Source organism: Symphalangus syndactylus, chromosome 2 (assembly GCF_028878055.3).
Source record: "Symphalangus syndactylus isolate Jambi chromosome 2, NHGRI_mSymSyn1-v2.1_pri, whole genome shotgun sequence".
Lineage (NCBI taxonomy): Eukaryota > Metazoa > Chordata > Mammalia > Primates > Hylobatidae > Symphalangus > Symphalangus syndactylus.
The window spans coordinates 145,651,790-145,668,500 of record NC_072424.2 but is presented as its reverse complement, the minus strand read 5'-3'; the positions used below and the strand labels follow the sequence as shown (position 1 = coordinate 145,668,500).

General features: G+C 51.8%; 1 long non-coding RNA gene across 1 annotated transcript; it reads left to right on the top strand.

The window, feature by feature from the left end:
* Window positions 1-9,885: 9,885 nt before the first annotated feature.
* LOC129463648 (uncharacterized) lies at window positions 9,886-15,599 on the top strand. Its single transcript, XR_010119511.1, has 6 exons — window positions 9,886-9,984; window positions 12,784-13,042; window positions 14,107-14,198; window positions 14,298-14,494; window positions 14,641-15,180; window positions 15,480-15,599. It is a non-coding gene; the product is annotated as an uncharacterized lncRNA (long non-coding RNA).
* The last annotated feature ends 1,112 nt before the right edge of the window (window positions 15,600-16,711 follow it).

The window sequence follows — 16,711 nt, the reverse complement described above, 5'->3', positions numbered from 1 at the left end:
CCAGGAGACACAGCACTAATCCCACTGGACTGGAAGTTAAGACAAAGAATACAAAGAAAGGCATGCTTTCACCAGGAGACACAGCACTGATTCCATTGAACTGGAAGTTAAGACCAATGCTCTGCAACTTCAGGCTCCTTCTGCTTCTGAATCCATATGCAAAGAATAGCATCCCTGTGCAGCTGGGGTGATGGATCCTGGCTTCTAAGAGGAAATTGGCCTATACTACTCCACAGTGGAGGTAAGGAAGAGTGTGTCTGGAATACAGGAGATTTCTGAGGCTGTCTCTCAGTATTACCCTGCCCTGTGATTAAGGTCAGTGGAAAACTCAGCCTAGTCCAGATAGGACTACAAATGGCCCAGAACCCTCAAGAATGAAGATTTGAGTCACTCTATAGGTAAAAAACCGCGAGCAGCTGAGGTGCTTGCTAACAGCAAAGGGAACACAGAGTGGGTAGTAGAAGAAAGTCATTGTAAATACCAGCTATAGCCATGGGATCAGTTACCAGTCACATGTTGTAAATACCAGCTATGACCATGGGACCAGTTACAGGAAATAGGGCTGTACTCCTCATGAGGATTTTCTCCTTATTTTGTTATGAATGTGAGCGTGTGTGAGAGAGTGTGTTTGAGAGTGTGTGTGTGTGTGTGTGTGGTGTGTGTGTATGAATGGCCCAGTCAAGTTGATACATAAAATTATCCACAGGTCCACCTCTTATCAACTTGGCATCCATACACATCTCCTGAAACCATACTTAATCTCTAAATAAAGACAATAATAAGGTCATAATTTTTCCTTATGACCTTAATAAGATTAATTTTTATATATATGTATATATATATAAATGTTTTCTTTTCTCTCATTACCTTATGTAACAGATGATGTATTGACTTTATATCATAGTATTAAGTATTGTTAATTTTACATTATACTATTTAACTTATGGGATATCAAATAGAAGCAAAAACATCACCCAAGGACTTTCTTTTGCGGGAAGGAGCTAGTGCATTTTTGGTTGTACTCAGGACAGTTATATCATGATAGGCGGAATTATGACCTTATGTTTATCTTCATTTTGAGATTAAGTATGCTTTGAGGAAATGTGTACGGGTGCCACGTTGACAAGAAGTGGATTGTTGTGGCTAATTTTACATTAACTTGACTGGGCCATGGGCTGTCCAGACATTTCATTGAGTGTTATTTCCTGATGTATCTCTGAGGGTGTTTTGGATGAGATGAACATTTGAATGGTGGACTGAACTCACCGATTGCCCTCCCCAATGTGAGTAGGCCTCACTCAAGCAGTTGGTGGCCTGAACATAACAAAAAAGCCAAGGAAGAGGGACCTCCTCCTGCCTCTCTGTGGAGCTGGGACATTGGTCTTTTCCTGCCCTTGGTCTGAAATGGAAACACCAGCTCTTCTGGGGCCTCAAGCCTGCTACCTTCAGACTGGAACTGAAGCCTGGGCTCTCCTGGGTCTCCAGCTTAACAGCTGCACATCTTGGGACTTCTCAGCCTGTATAATCACATGAGCTAATTTTTTACAACAGATATCTCTCCATCTATCTCTCTCTCTATTTATCATCTATCTATGCATCCATCCTATTGGTTTTATTTCTCTGGAGAACTCTGCCTAATTCAGTCAGTAAGGAAGTGGAAGAAGACAGGACAACAAGAAAGTCCAAGCCTGGGGTCACATGCTACTCCCATGTTACGAGTCGGGTGTTGTTGGGGCAGAATGAGACTAAGGAAGAAACACAAGGCAGGATGAATGCCAGGAAGTGGGGGCCTCAGGTGTTACAGGAAGGAAGGATTTTAAAGATGAGGGTGAGGTTGTGCTCCATGCCGCTGGTAGACCTGGGAAGAGGAAGATGAAGAACACACAGTTGCATTTAGTAATGGAGAGGTCCCTGGGACCTTGTCATTACCAGCATAGGTGAGGGAGCAGAAGAATGGATTCAAGAGGAGCCAGGAGGAAAAGCACACAGCAAGTGGAGGGAGCATGTTGGGGGGTTCTGATATAAATGCCAACAGAGAAACAGGGCACCAAATGAGGGAGAAAGTGAAGTCAAGCAGGAGGGCTTTTTTTGGAGATAGGAGGAAAACAGCATAATTTTATGGCCATGGAAAAAATCCAGCGGAGAAGAAGCAATGAGGGGCAGGGGCTAGAGAAGGGCCAGAGGGGATGGGAGCCAATGCATGTGGATGGTGAGTATTTTGTAGTTGTTTTCTCAGGGTTTCCAACTAGTTATTTGTTTTCTCATGGTTTCTTGCAGACAACACATGCCTTCCTCACATAGCCCTGTTCCTCTGGGTCTTCCATCATGAAGCTTCTTGGACGGAATGTGCTTCCTCTTTGAAGAGTGTCTTCCAGGGGCTCTGACTGCCTCTTCCAAGCTGATTTCTAGGATCCCTGCCCAGCTATCCTCCTGGTCTCTTCACCACTGAATTCCTGGATTAATTCCATTTCTTCTTAAATCAATCCCATGTCATCCTTGTTTTCTAGATTCCTTGTATGATTTGCTAAAGAAAATTGTCTTTTAAAATCAGTGTCAATGTATAAGGTAAATTTTATTATCCTCAGTTGGTCTGAAAATGCCTTCATTTTCCTCTCCTCACACTTATTAATAGTTTGTGAATTTGGGGTTCAAAATCACTCTTCCTCATTGCTTCAAAGTTATTTCTCTTTTTCTCCCTTAAGGGTATGATAGTTTGTATAATGAGATTTTTGCAGATCTAGTTCCTGTTTTTGTAGGGAACACTTTTTGGTTCTTTCTGGACACTTTTTATTTTTTGTTTGAGATGTAGTTTCACTCTTGTTGCCCAGGCTGAAGTGCAGTGGCTCAATCTCAGCTCACTGCAACCTCTGCCTCCTGGGTTCAATTGATTCTTCTGCTTCAGCCTCCTGAGTAGCTGGGATTACAGGCATGTGCCACCACACCTGGCTAATTTTTGTATTTTTAGTAGAGACAGGGTTTCACCATGTTGCCCAGGCTGGTCTCAAACTCCTGACCTCAGGTGATCTGCCTACCTTGGCCTCCCAAAGTGCTGGGATTATAGATGTGAGCCACTGAGCCTGGCCTCTTTCTGGACACTTTTGGTATCTTCTAGTTGATTATTCTTGTAAGTCTGAATTTTTAACCAGAATATGATCATGCGCGCTTCATTTTCCATTGATCCTGCTCCACACTTAATGAGTGCTCTCAGCTTAAGGATTTCTGCCTTGCTTCAGCTTGACATTTTTCTTGTATCATGTCTTTGATTGTTTCTCTATCCCATTTTCTGTTTTCTCCTAGTGTCCTTGTGAGAAGGAGATCAGGTTCCCAGCTTGACTGATCGCATTCCTTCAACTTCCCTTCATATTTTTCACCCCTTTGTCTTAATCCTTGTTCTAAGAAATAATCTGGCTTTTATCTTCAAGTTTCCAAATTCAATCTTTAATTACCTTTATTCTGTTATTTAACTCCTTTACCTAAAACATTCCTTCCATCACATATATGGTATTCAGAAATTTTTTTTATTCTTTTATTATTCAGTTTTCATAGAAGGTTTTTAAAATTATTTTTAGTAACTCAGGAGCATTGATTTCGTATCATTCAGACGTTTCCGGAGTTATGTTCTCATGTTTCCTGGATCATTTGTCTTCCATGCTGAATCATTTGTTGGTTCTATTCACATTGGTTGGCTCTGTTGATGGCACAGAAAGCCCCCTTGGTTGTTAATTTGTATTTGGGAGCGAAAGGCCAGGTCAATGAGACATCTGCCTTTCTCAGGCACTGGCACGCACAGAGAAGCTGTACTCTCCTAAGGACAGTGCCTCAGTTTCTCATGGAATTCTCTTCTGGCCTAGAGGACCTGCCCTTCCTTAGTCCTCCAGGGAGCCAGCTATGTGTGTCCCATTGCCCCTCCCTGACCCCTGGTGTTTTCTGAGATGTTGTGTCCTCTGCTTGACTTACTCATCCACCTGACACTCTGTCTCATCTTTTCATCTCCTCACCTTCAGTCAAACTCCCTGATCTGCCCTTGGTTCTCCGTCCTGTCCTCATTGCTTTTATGATTTTATTCCCTTCTTTACAACTGAACTACAATGGAATGGGCCCTGGGCACAGCGGGTGCTGAGTGGATGCATTTTGTCCACCATCTTGAACCCCAAGTTCCTAGAATCCTAATCCCAGGGATTTCTCACCTTCTCCAAGTCTCTACACAGAACACCCAAGCTTTGCCCATCCATCTCCCTATCTTTCCCTCTCCCTCACCTGCTGACACCTCCCTCTCTAACACTACGCAGGAATTCCAAATGCTTCTGACTCCCTTGCACATAACAACTCAAGTCTCTCCAGCCGACACTTCAGACCAGGCTCCCTATCTGCATTCATTTATCAACAGGGTTTATAAGGGGGTCCACCTAACAAAACCACCATCCACTCTTTTAAGAGACCCTGGAAACCATCTTCACAGAAGACAATTATAACTATAAGTAACAAGTATCTCCCTCTTATACCTGGTTAAAAATTTGTCAGATACCAAGAAGCCACATTCTTTGGCTTTGCTAAATCCCTCCACAAAAGATGGGAGAGCAAGCTTTCTTTGCCCCCAAGATTAACCCAATGCGGCAGTATTTCCTGACGTGGTTACCAGGGAAAGTCGCTGCCAGGGGAAGCCCGTCTGGTGCAGAACAGGATGGTGGCAGAATGTGCCTGTGACTGTAGCCCATAGGCAGGTCCAGGGTTCAAGTGCATCACTCCTCTCTCTGGAAATACAAGCCCCAGATACAGCACTTTGGAGGAAGTTCGTAGTCTATTCCTGGGTTAAAGTATAGAATTGAAGATTCATTGTTTTGAGTGAGTGAATTAGCATTTATTCATTTCCTGTAACATCTTGAATGCATTGTAAGGCAGATACATTCCCTCTGTTCCCCAGCTGACATTTCTGACCCCAGTCAGTTGCCTGAAAAATGTACTTTCCTGATCACAGGACATCAGATAGGAGAATAAAATGGATGAACATATCAATTTCTGCTGTTGGAAAAAACTCCCAAAGCTCCTGCCCATTTGAAGATGAATCTGTATGAGCATAACTGAAAACAAAAATGGGTTTACAACTTGCAATGTGGTAGCATGTACTGATAGGGGTGGTGTAAATATCTTTGTGTTACCAGGGCTACAGGCATCCGATAACCTCATGGATCCCATGCTTTTCTGGAAGGCTCCCTGGAGGAGGGCACCGTCCAGGACGTTGTGATGTGCTCACCTCTGGCCGTGGGCGGCTGAGCCCTGAGGCTTCCGGTGTGAGCTGGACCGCGCTCCGTCTGCAGCTCTGTCTGCTCGACTGCCCTCAGAGTGTCCGTCAGTCGGCTTCCATAACTCACTTTATTTGCTCTGACTCAATCAGTTGTGCACATCAGGGGTTTTTATTGACCAGGAAGTATCCGGGGCTGGATCTGGACAGGACTGTGTCCACTCTTTGTGAGACGTTTCCATTTCGGCAGGAAACGTTCCCACGTAGGCGTTCTGGAGTTCTGGCTGAAGAACCTTTAATCGTGTTGTTTAGAAAACGGGTCTGTTCACCTTTCCCTGGCTTGTTGTTAGCCTGTCTTTTCGCTGTATCCATTTCGGTGTAAGACACATCTGTTCCCTCCAACCTGTTCGCCTTTACATGCACGTCCTGGCCTGTGATTAATTTTCATTTCCATGGCTGTGCCGTATGGGAGTGACCACATTGTTGAGAGCTTGTTAGCCAGATGTCCCCGAGGGAGACATTGAGAGTCCAGTTATTGGACGTTAAAGGAGGCTGGTCAGGTTCGTGTCTGCTGTGGGCCTGGTCAGCCAGGGTCTGCAGCTTCTGGGGGCTTTCCCCCTGGTGACCAGGTGGGAGTTTGCATCTCGAAAGCGCTGCCCGCAGGCACAAGCTGGGTGGGTCTGGGTGCATCTCTGAGAGAATTGTTCATATTCCTGTGTTCAGAAACGAGTCCAGTACTTCACTTTCCTTTCTTATCAAATGCTTGTTACAATCTTAAGAAGTAGAGGCCGCTGTTACCTTTTCAGAGGAGGAAACTGATGACCAGTGCTTGCTGCCAGCCGAGGTCTCCCAGGTAAGCTGGAGTGAGTCCCAACCCTGGCGACTCCGAATGGGACTTTATGTGGAGATGACATCTTCACACAGGTAATCACGTCAAAACAAGCTCAGCACTGTGCTCCCTCATCCAGCATGACCCGTGTCCTCCTGAGAGGAAGGAATGTGGAGACACTGTGTAGTGACTGGTGTTATGCTCACGGGCCACAGGTGGAGGGCATTCTCGAAACAGGAGAGGCCTGGAGTCAGTCCCTCCCTGGCGCCTTCCGAGGGAGCCTGGCCCTGCTGGCATCTTGATCTTGGATTTCTGGCCTCCAGAACCATGAGAGGATACATTCCTGCCATTGATTTGTTCCTTGGTTTGTGGGACTTTGTGAGGTTGGCCCTAGAACTCATGCCTGAGGCCACGAGCCTGAGATGGCACAGCCGATGGGTCAAGCAGGGTGCAGAGGCCGTGCTGAGCCCAGAGCTGGGGGCTCCTAGAACACCTACCTGAGGCCACAGGCCTGAGACAGCGCAGCTGAGGGGTCAAGCAGGGTGCAGAGGCCATGCTGAGCCCAGAGCCGGGGGCTCCCTCACTCTGCGGGTGCTACTTTCCCGAGAGGAGTGTGTCACGCTGCCGGCTGCATCCCCAAGTCCTTCTGCACCCATCTCAACATTCAGAATGGCTCACCCACGGTGCCTACCACTCAGCTTCTGGACCCCATCCAGATGTCCGCATAACCCTGGGTGTCTGGTCCCCATGAGGATGTTATCCCCAGTCCCGCCTTCCTCAGCTCCGGCTGTTGTGACGAAGCCACAGACTGGGTGGCCCAAACGATGAGTAGTTATGAAGATCCCTCACAGCTTCAGAGGCTGCAGGTCCCTGAATCACAGTGCCAGGTGTGGTTACCAGGGAGGGCCCTCTTCCCGGTGTGCAGATGGAAACTTCTCATTGTCACCTCCTCAGATGGAAACAGGAGTGAGGGCTCCAGCATGTGACGCTGGATGCACAATTCCGACCATCGTGAATCCCACCCTGGGCCCTCCGATGGGCTCTAGGAGTGGACGCAGGTGTGGGGACACCCCCAATGGCTCCTGAGGGCGGGAAGCTGCGGCTGGAGCAGCAGGCGGGGAGGGGAGGGCTGGAGGGCTGACTGGAGGGGGCCTGCCCACATTCTGATTACATTTCTGTGTGCTTTTGCCTTTCCCTTCAGAACAAGCCTGAAGGTGCGACCCGGTCCTCATCTCCTGTGCCCAGCACCCAACACGGTATGATGGATGCGCCCGAAGGTCCTGCGGGTTCACTGAGCGAGGCAGTCAGGAGTGAGAGGGAAGGAAGTGAAAGAAGAGACACGCCTGCAAAATCAGGCAGGCGGGGCCCAAACGAGAGGCGCCCAGTCCCAGTAGGAATAAAAGGAGAACGCCTGCCTGGGGAATTTGGAGCTGCTGGACAAGACCATAAGGGTGATTAGGATCTTGACCGGTGGAGAAAAAGACAGGAAGACCTGGAGCCTGGCCTGGGGAAATACACAAACATATTCCCAAGCCAGGGACTGACCCAGCTGTGCTGTGCAGGGACTGATGGGGAGGTGTCACCAGCGTCCTGGGCCTGAACAGGAGACTGTAGATGGGGCAGCCCAGCAAACAGATGTGGGTTGTCTCAGAGTCTCGAAGCCAGAAGCCCAAGGTCCAGGTGCCACAGGCCTGGCTCCTGCTAGGGCTGTGAGGGAGGCTGTGCTCAGGCCTCTCTCTGGCTTCATGGTTGCTGGTGGTCCTTCCCCCATCTCTCTCTCCATTGCCACGCAGCCATCATCCCCCATGCGCCTGTCTCTGTGCCTCTGAGGACACTGTCGTATTGGACTAGGCCCACGTACTCCAGGGTGATCACCCCTCAGCTAAGCCCAGCTGCAATGGCCCTTTTCCCAAATCAGGACACATTCCCAGGCGCTGGGGGTTGGACTTCAATGCATGGATTTTTGGGAACGTCTGCTTTCTGCCCAGGTAGACGGATTTTGCACTCTGTGTATTAGACTGTGCGGAGCCATGGAGAGTTTGAGGTTACAGTGACCACGGAGCAGCCCCAGCTCTGACCTGAGCCCTGCACTCTGAGGTCTTAGCTGTGCTGCCCTGGAGGTGGGAGAAAGATTGAAGAAGGAAATTCAGGATTTCCAGAGGCCAGGTGAGCCTTGTGCAGGGCCTGGACCCGAACTGAGGCCGTGAGAACAGGAGGAAGGTACAGGCGCCGGGACAGAGTCCAAGGAAGAGTCCTCAGAATGCTGCCTCTTAGATGTAAGCGGCAGCGGGAGGGGCCGGGGAGGCGAGGCTCTCCAGAAGAGGGGATGCGGGGGGCAACCTGGTGTGTGAGGTGAAACCAAAAGCACAAAGCTTAGTCCTGAGTCATCTGTTGATGAATCCACTGTGCCACTGATCCCTTCATGAACCCCTTGCCCACTGCTAGAGTCGACGCCTCTCCAGGCTGGGTGTGAGTGGATTCACCCGTTTGCTCATTCAGAGGCTCTTTCAAACTGCTCAGATTCCCTGTGGATCAGGGCCCAGTGCAGATGTGACCCAGCCACACCAAACCTGGGCCCTATGGACATGGGCTCCGTCACTGTGACACCACACACAGGCTGGAGCGACCCCACCACCCGCAGGGCTCTACGTGGCCACCATCATTGTGACACCACACACAGGCTGGAGCGACCCCACCACCCGCGGGGCTGTACGTGGCCACCGTCATTGCAACACCACACACAGGCTGGAGAGACCCCACCACCCACGGGGCTGTACGTGGCCTCCGTCACTGTGACACCACACACAGGCTGGAGAGACCCCACCACCCACGGGGCTGTACGTGGCCACCGTCATTGCAACACCACACACAGGCTGGAGAGACCCCACCACCCGGGGGGCTGTACGTGGCCACCATCACTGTGACACCACACACAGGCTGGAGAGACCCTGCCACCCGCGGGGTTGTACGTGGCCACCGTCACTGTGACACCACACACAGGCTGGAGAGACCCCACTACCCACGGGGCTATATATGGCCACCGTCACTGTGACACCACACACAGGCTGGAGAGACCCCACCACCCACGGGGCTGTACGTGGCCACTGTCACTGTGACACCACACACAGGCTGGAGGGACCCCACTACCCGCGGGGCTGTACGTGGCCACCGTCACTGTGACACCACACACAGGCTGGAGGGACCCCACCACCCGCGGGGCTCTTGCAAGTCACTGGCTCTGGCTCCTGTGACCCAGCACCTCATGCAATGCTGGCCAGGACCAAATCCAGAGTCCCTTGGCTCCGACATTCCCACTTCCACCCATTCCTTCTGGCACAGCCCTGCTTTCCCCAGGGAGACCCACTGCATGCCCAGCAGGGCAGAGGGCAGAGAGAGATGTGAGATCCACCACCTCCTGCGGGGAGCATCTGGGTTTTGCTGGGCTCCGTCTGGGCTGCCTCGCCCAGTGTGCAGGGCAGCACCCGAACCACAGGCCTGGTGGGCTCAGCCCACAGAGCTTGGAAGTCGCCTGCCCAGCCCCCACCAAGCAGATGAGAAACCGGGCCAGGGAGGCCTGGGTTTCCTCAAAGCCAGGAAGCTGGAATGAGGACAAGCAAGGCGGGGGAACTCTCACTGTGACACCCTTCTCTGCGATGCTGTATCTGTTCCTTGGAAACCTCCAGAAGGGTGTGACGGGGACACCAAAGCGTTCCTGTCCCCAGAGGCTTCCCACTCTGAGCTCCTAAGTACAAGCTGAAATCTCTAAATCTGTTTTTTGTTTGTTTGTTTGTTTTTGAGATGGAGTCTCTCTCACCCAGGCTGGAGTGCAGTGGCATGATCTTGGCTCACTGCAACCTTCATCTCCGGGGTCCAAGCGATTTTCCTACCTCAGCCTCCCGAGTAACTGGGATTACAGGTGCGTGCCACTATGCCCAGCTAATTTTCTGCATTTTTAGTACAGACGAGGTTTGGTTTTACCATGTTGGCCAGGCTGGTCTCGTGTGATCCTGGCTTCAAGTGATCCGCCCACCTTGGCCTCCAAAGTGGTTTCCTTATCCAGGAGTGTGTTCAGAGCCTTGGCCTCTAGGGATATGCAAATTGCCATTTGTCAATATTCTGTCTGAAATGCTGGGCACAGAGACAGTAGATTTCTGGTCCTGAATCTGTCTGGGTGAGGTTGACTAGTACAGCTCCTCAGTATAAGGGAAGAGTACCTGGAGCTATGAAAAAAAATGTATGAAACTACCAGAGCCCATGGCCAGGCCTACTATGGGAGCAGGAGGTGAGGAATAAGACAGGTGTGCTGGGGGATGAGGACAGGACGGGTGTGCTGAGGCATGAGGGACATGACAGGTGTGCTGGGGGATGAGGACAGGATAGATGTGCTGAGGCATGAGGGACAGGACAGCTGTGCTGGGGGATGGGGACAGGACAGGTGTGCTGGGGGATGGGGACAGGACAGGTGTGCTGGGGGATGGGGACAGGACAGGTGTGGTGGGGGATGAGAACAGGACAGGTGTGCTGGGGATCAGGACAGGACAGGTGTGCTGGGGCATGAAGGACAGGACCGGTGTGCTGGGGGATGGGGACAAGACAGGTGTGCTGGGAATGAGGGACAGGACAGGTGTGCTGGGGGATGGGGACAGGACAGGTGTGCTGAGGGATGAGGACAGGACAGGTGTGCTGGGGGATGGGGACAGGACAGGTGTGCTGAGGCATGAGGGATAGGACAGGTGTGCTGAGGGATGAGGACAGGACAGGTGTGCTGGGGAATGAAGACAGGACAGGTGTGCTGGGGGATGGGGACAGGACAGGTGTGCTGGGGGATGAGAGACAGGACAGGTGTGTTGGGGCATGAGGACGGGACAGGTGTGCTGGGGAATGAAGACAGGACAGGTGTGCTGGGGGATGAGAGACAGGGCAGGTGTGTTGGGGCATGAGGACAGGACAGGTGTGGTGGGGGTGAGGTCAGGACAGGTGTGCTCTGGGTGCAGGGGTGAGGAACTGGGTTAAGCAGAGGGCAGAGTTGACCTCCCAGCCCCCCAGACATCCCCCAGGGCCTGCCGGGAGGTGTGGGTGGTCTAGAAGCCCTGCGTCTTGGAGCGAGGACTCTGGAGCAGCTTTGTTAGTTTTGCTCCCCATGCTTCCTGTCATGGGAACTCAGGAAGCTGCCCTGGGCTCCAGGGCTTCACCTTCTGTGCTCACTCTTCCTTGTTATTTGGAGAGGGTACTGCTTTGTTCAAACACAGGCTGCCCTTGGGAAGGCCCCTGAGGGGGCTCCCGGGTCTCAGGACCCACCCATCTCTCTGGGCATGGAGCTGCACCGCTGCCTTTGCTGTGAGGTCACTTGGTCCCTCAGGAAGTAGGGCGTGTGGCTAAAAGGAGGAGCAAGTGTGGGGCATGCGTGTGTCAGTGGGGCTCATGACGAGGGACCCTGACCAGCGGCCAGCAGAGCCTGCATCATGACAAAGTGCACCAGTGACAAAGTCAACCTGTCCCAGCCCCAGCAAAGGTAGCGCTGGAGCATTCCCAACAGTGGCTGGTGAGGCGCCCCAGGCAGTCCAGGGCAACAGAGGGTGGATCAAACACCCTCGGGCAGTGCAGCTTACATGCCTCGGGATCCGGATTGTTCAGTGTGATTGATCACTGTTTAACCAATTCCTGCTCCTCTGGCCCTTCCACAGAAACCAGAACTGTGGGTCTGCCGGCAGAAGCAGGAGGAGGGAAACCAGCAGGGGCCCCATTGATGCACAACCCGTGTTGTGAATTCCCTTATTTTTATCAATAGGGCCCAATTTTTAAAAATTAACAGCGTGTAGGTGAAACTGTGGTTGTAAGGAGGAGGAGAGGGAGGACATGAAGAGGAAGGGAAAATGAGGCAAATAGGAGGTGACGGGGCACCAGCAGGTGCAGGGAACCTGGCCCCAGCAAACCTCATTTCCTTGGCTGAAAAAGGGGAGATCATTGAGTCCCTGGGGTGGGCAAGGAGGTACTGGAAATTACCATTTCCTGGAGGATAGCAGTGAATTCAAGTTGGAATCAATCCTGAGATGTGGCCACGTGCCCACCAGGGCTACAGGAATACAACTAAGTTTCCTCCATTTTACTTTAGAGAAATTGCCAGAGATCTCCACTGTAACTGCTGAGGGAAGGACACGTACAAGAGAGAAGCTCAAAGCTGCCCTCACCAGAGGGGATGGGTTTCATAAATTACAGAACAAGATTCGTGTGGGATATAGGAAAGTTTTCAAAGTATGGAGTCAAGAGAAAATGTTCAAGTCTAGTCTCAGCGTTGTTTTTTGTAAGCGTATTTACACAACACCCACAGTGTGTGCTGTTATATAGAAGCTGGTGTCTGTACCTGAGGATTGCGAGTCGCCCTAGCCCCCCAGTTCTGCGCTGCTTCCTCCTGTAACCCCCGCAATAGCCCTGGGGGTGGTTCCTATGATTAATATCATCACCCTCGAAATGAGTGACCTGAGGAAGTGCACGTTACCTGGCAACTCAAATTAATTCCTTTGACCATAAAGCTCGTGTGCTCACTGCCTCCCTGGTGTGCATACAGTGTATTCATGCGCGTGCCTATGTTTGCATGCATGTGTGTATTTTAGGAAATAGATCAAAATTTGAAGAGACTTACAGGTGTTAAAATGATAACACGTCTTCTTCCCGTTCTTCCTCCCTCCAATTCAACTTTTCTATGTCTTCTTTTAAGTCTGTACTACGTTGTAATCAGAAAACACATTCAGCTGAGAAGCAAGATTGGCAACAGCATCATCGGTTTGAGGCTGCATACACGGACGGGGCTGGTTGACCTGGGCTGGGCTGAGAGCAGCTGGAGAACAGCTTCCAGCGGTCGGCTGGGCAGCTCCCCCTCGGCTAGAGGATGACCCATCTTATGCCTATGGAGAACACGGCGGAAATCACAGCAGGCGAGGTTTAAGACCTCTGGGCCTCCCTCATTGGGCACAAAGGTATGATGGTTTCCTCTGTTCAGGTGTGAGGATAAAGGCGGCCAGGGATTCAGGAGGCGATGGCGGGAGCAGCAGGTGCTGCTCGGGTCAGGAGGCAATACTCTCCTCCCACCTCCAGGAGCCAGGGCGTCCCGGGGGTCAGGTGAGGAGGGCAGGCAGAGGCGTGAAGGCCTCTCACCCCAGATTTACATGCTGTGACAGAGGCTCCAAGGCCATGGCAGGCAGCAAGCCCCCCCACACCCTGGTGCAGACAACTGGTCACTTCAAATTCCCACCTGGAAACAGGACACTGGGTTTAGTTTCAGCAGACAGCTGACCTGACCACATACCCCCATAGCGGCCGGAGCTACTGCCTGTCCGTCTGACCCCAGCCCGGGGGCGCAGTCGTTGGACTTGGCCACTGCACTCCTTGCACCTGCGTCTGATGCGTCTGACCCCAGCCTGGGCCGCGGTGGTTGGACTTGGCCACTGCACTCCTCACACCTGCGTCTGGTTTTGTTTACTCATTTGTGTAAACAGCACACAGCTCTGTGCGTGCTGGGATTTCTACATCCGTGTGTCTTAGGAAGGTTTGGTTTCCCAGGAAACAAGGGTCTGAGTGAAGGTGGTTACTGTGCGAGGTGGTCCCAGGGTGTGAGCCGGGGATGGGCAGGGAGGAGGGGTGTCATAAGTTGCCCACTTGGTGGCTCTGTGGGACTCTGGGCACCAGAACACAGCATGCACCACGGGCTTCCTCCCATGAGCAGGCCTGGCTCCCAGCACCCCGGCCTGTCTGGAGCAGGGCAGGAGGCCCTGGCTGAGGCTGCAGCCTCAGGGTCCTTGGGAGCTCCCACCAAGACCCGAGGAGACACCTGGCCCCTGAAGAGGCTGCCACCACGTGTGTTCAACCTCATACATGCTCAATACACTCCTAACAAAAGACTATCAGAAACTTGAACAAATCTTACTGTGTAATAATTTTGGGAAATGGCTAACTTTTCATGTGCACCCAGAACATGGCCATGCTATTACAGGAAATTAAAATATTTTAAACAGAATATTATTTCAACCAATCTCATTTCAAGGGCAGGGACCAAGACTGTCCTCAAGTTGTGTAACTGACAGAGCTGGCATGCAGTGGAAGCTGTAAAGACTAAGTGTAGTTTAATATACCCAGGTAATGCTCTATCTCTGTATGTGACGTGGGTATTTTCTGTATATGATAGTAGCTTAGTTTCTTACTGGCTGTTGAGTTTTTGGTTTGTCAACTCAAAAGTCACTTCCAGGGCACAGTTCACAGAGGCAATATTGAACGCACAGGCCGAGTGTGTGGTCGGCCGGCTCCCGCTGCAGCAGGCGGCCCTTCGTACGGACATCCTGCCTGTGAGGCCAGCAGCTATCACGAGAACAGAGCTACAATTGATGATGCCGAGCTGAACGACAATGGAGCAAAGCAGCATTTATTTTAGCACAGTGAGTACACAGCAGTCATCGAAAACCTAAAGTAGAGGTTTCCAAACTTTTTTTTAAGCCTCAGACTCAGATTTCTTTCTTCAAAAAAAATCTTGCCCAGAAATGCAAACAAACAAAATAGATAAAGCAGGGCTCTCCCTTCTGAGGCAGGCCTGGTGGCTGGAGCTAGGCCACCCTCTCCTCCCCGGGGACCTCCAGGGCTTGACGGAGCCCCTTCAATGGACAGGTGGAAACACAGGCCTGAGAACCTCTGCTGGGGACAGAGGCTAAACAGAGAGAAGGCCCCAGGCTTGGGCCAGTTCTACACAATGGGCAGCTGAGATGGAGGGACGGCTTCATCCTGCCGGCTTCCTCCACCCGAGGGCCCCTGCTGACATGTGTCCCCATCTCCTCACACTGCCCCGGCCGTCCACTGCCCTGCGAGGCCTCTGAGGACAGAAGAGGAAGATTGCTGCAAGGCTGGCACAGACACAGCCCCATCCCCTGCAGTTCCTTCAGGGCAGGTCCTGCTCTGAGTTCACCAATGGCGGCTGCACAGTCCCACCCTGGGAACCTCAGTAAACGTCACCCACCAAAGACTCAATGCTCAGGAGGTGGCCAGCCTGCACACAAGGCCTCCGGAACCTCCTGCACTGAATTAAAACTCAGAATGGGAAAGGCTCCCCAGCCCTGGAGCCCTGACAGGGGTAAGCCCCCGAGACCCCAGTTCTGCCCAGAACTAGCCCTGAACTTGGATGGGTGCAGGCACTCAAGGCAGGGGTGGACCAGCACATGCCTGCAGGGGCTTTAGTTTAAATGTATATGATGCATACATACGATGAACACACATGTATACACACGCGGCGTATACACCACGTGGCATCTGCACACACGATGTAAATGCACCTGGCGAGTACACAACGTGGCATGTACTACATGCCCTGCATATACAACATGGCACATACACACATGACATATACATACATGATGAGTTAAAACCATGCAGGAAATTGCCCGAGGCGGCCCAGCTAGAGGAGGCCTTTGAAGCCAAGCACAGGACCCTCCATTAAAGAAGAATGACACCAATGGTCACAGCGGCGCTGGTGCACAGAGGAGGAGAGCGGGCTCCATCCTTCACATCCCCTTGGGTCACAGAAATGCTGGTGAACAGTGGTGGAGAGGGGGCTCCACCCCTCATGTCCCCTTTGCTGCTGTTTGCCTTAATTAATGTATTTGCATCCACATAACTACTTTTGGATTCTGTGACTCAAAGATACACAAAATTAAAAAATAAACCTGCAAAAGTCCACCTGGTTTTCCATCAAACCTGTCTTTCCTTCCACCCTCACCTCTCCTAGAAGAGAAAGGAAAGTTGTTGGGTGAAGTGTGGCTCCCAGTCAGGGACAGAGATCAGCCCAGGTGCACGGCAAGCCTGGCCAGATGGCTGGAAGCGCTGCCAGGCTGCGGCAGGGACTCACAGGAAGGTGGTGCCCTCAGCCAGCCTCCGAGGGTGTCATCAAGGGGTAGGGATCTTCCAGCACCCCCAGGCCAAATGTTAGCAGAAGGTCCCACAACCTCCAGTGCAGTGCCAGGTCTTTTTCATAACCTGAAAGCAAGAATTCAGCTTGTTTCTGCAAGAACAGCTGCAACAGCTCAGCAGCCTCCATGGGACACGTGGGACACACATGCAATGCTGTCCACATTCACATGTGTGTACAAAGCACCATGTTCTCTCACACACTACAGACCAGGAGGAATGGGTGACTGACAGTTTCCAGTTTAAGGGGCCTGGGGCTATTTGTCCCTGTTGACTTCCAGCTGGGAGGAAAAACTGGCACAAGGAGTGTGTGAGACAAGCCCCACACCTGAGCAGGCACACCTGGGTGGGCACACCTGTGCGGGCACAGGCACTGCAGCCCACCTCGGCCAAGGCCTCCAGCTACCAGCAGCTTGGCAGGCAGCTCCCATGGCTTTGCAAGACCTGCAGCTGCAAAGCCAGAGCCAGACCCACCGGCAGACACAGAGGTGCCCTGCCTGCCGGGAGGATGCATCTGAATTATTTCCGTGTGCCAACCCCCAAAGGTCCCTGTCTCTCAGAATGTGAGCAAAACCACAGTATGGCTTCCCATGAGTGGAGCAGAAGGCTTTCCCCATGGTCATGCCAGGGGCACAGATACTCCATCCCCTTCCCAGATGAAAATGCAGACCTCCTTGGTTTGGCATCAGAGCAAAGGCAAA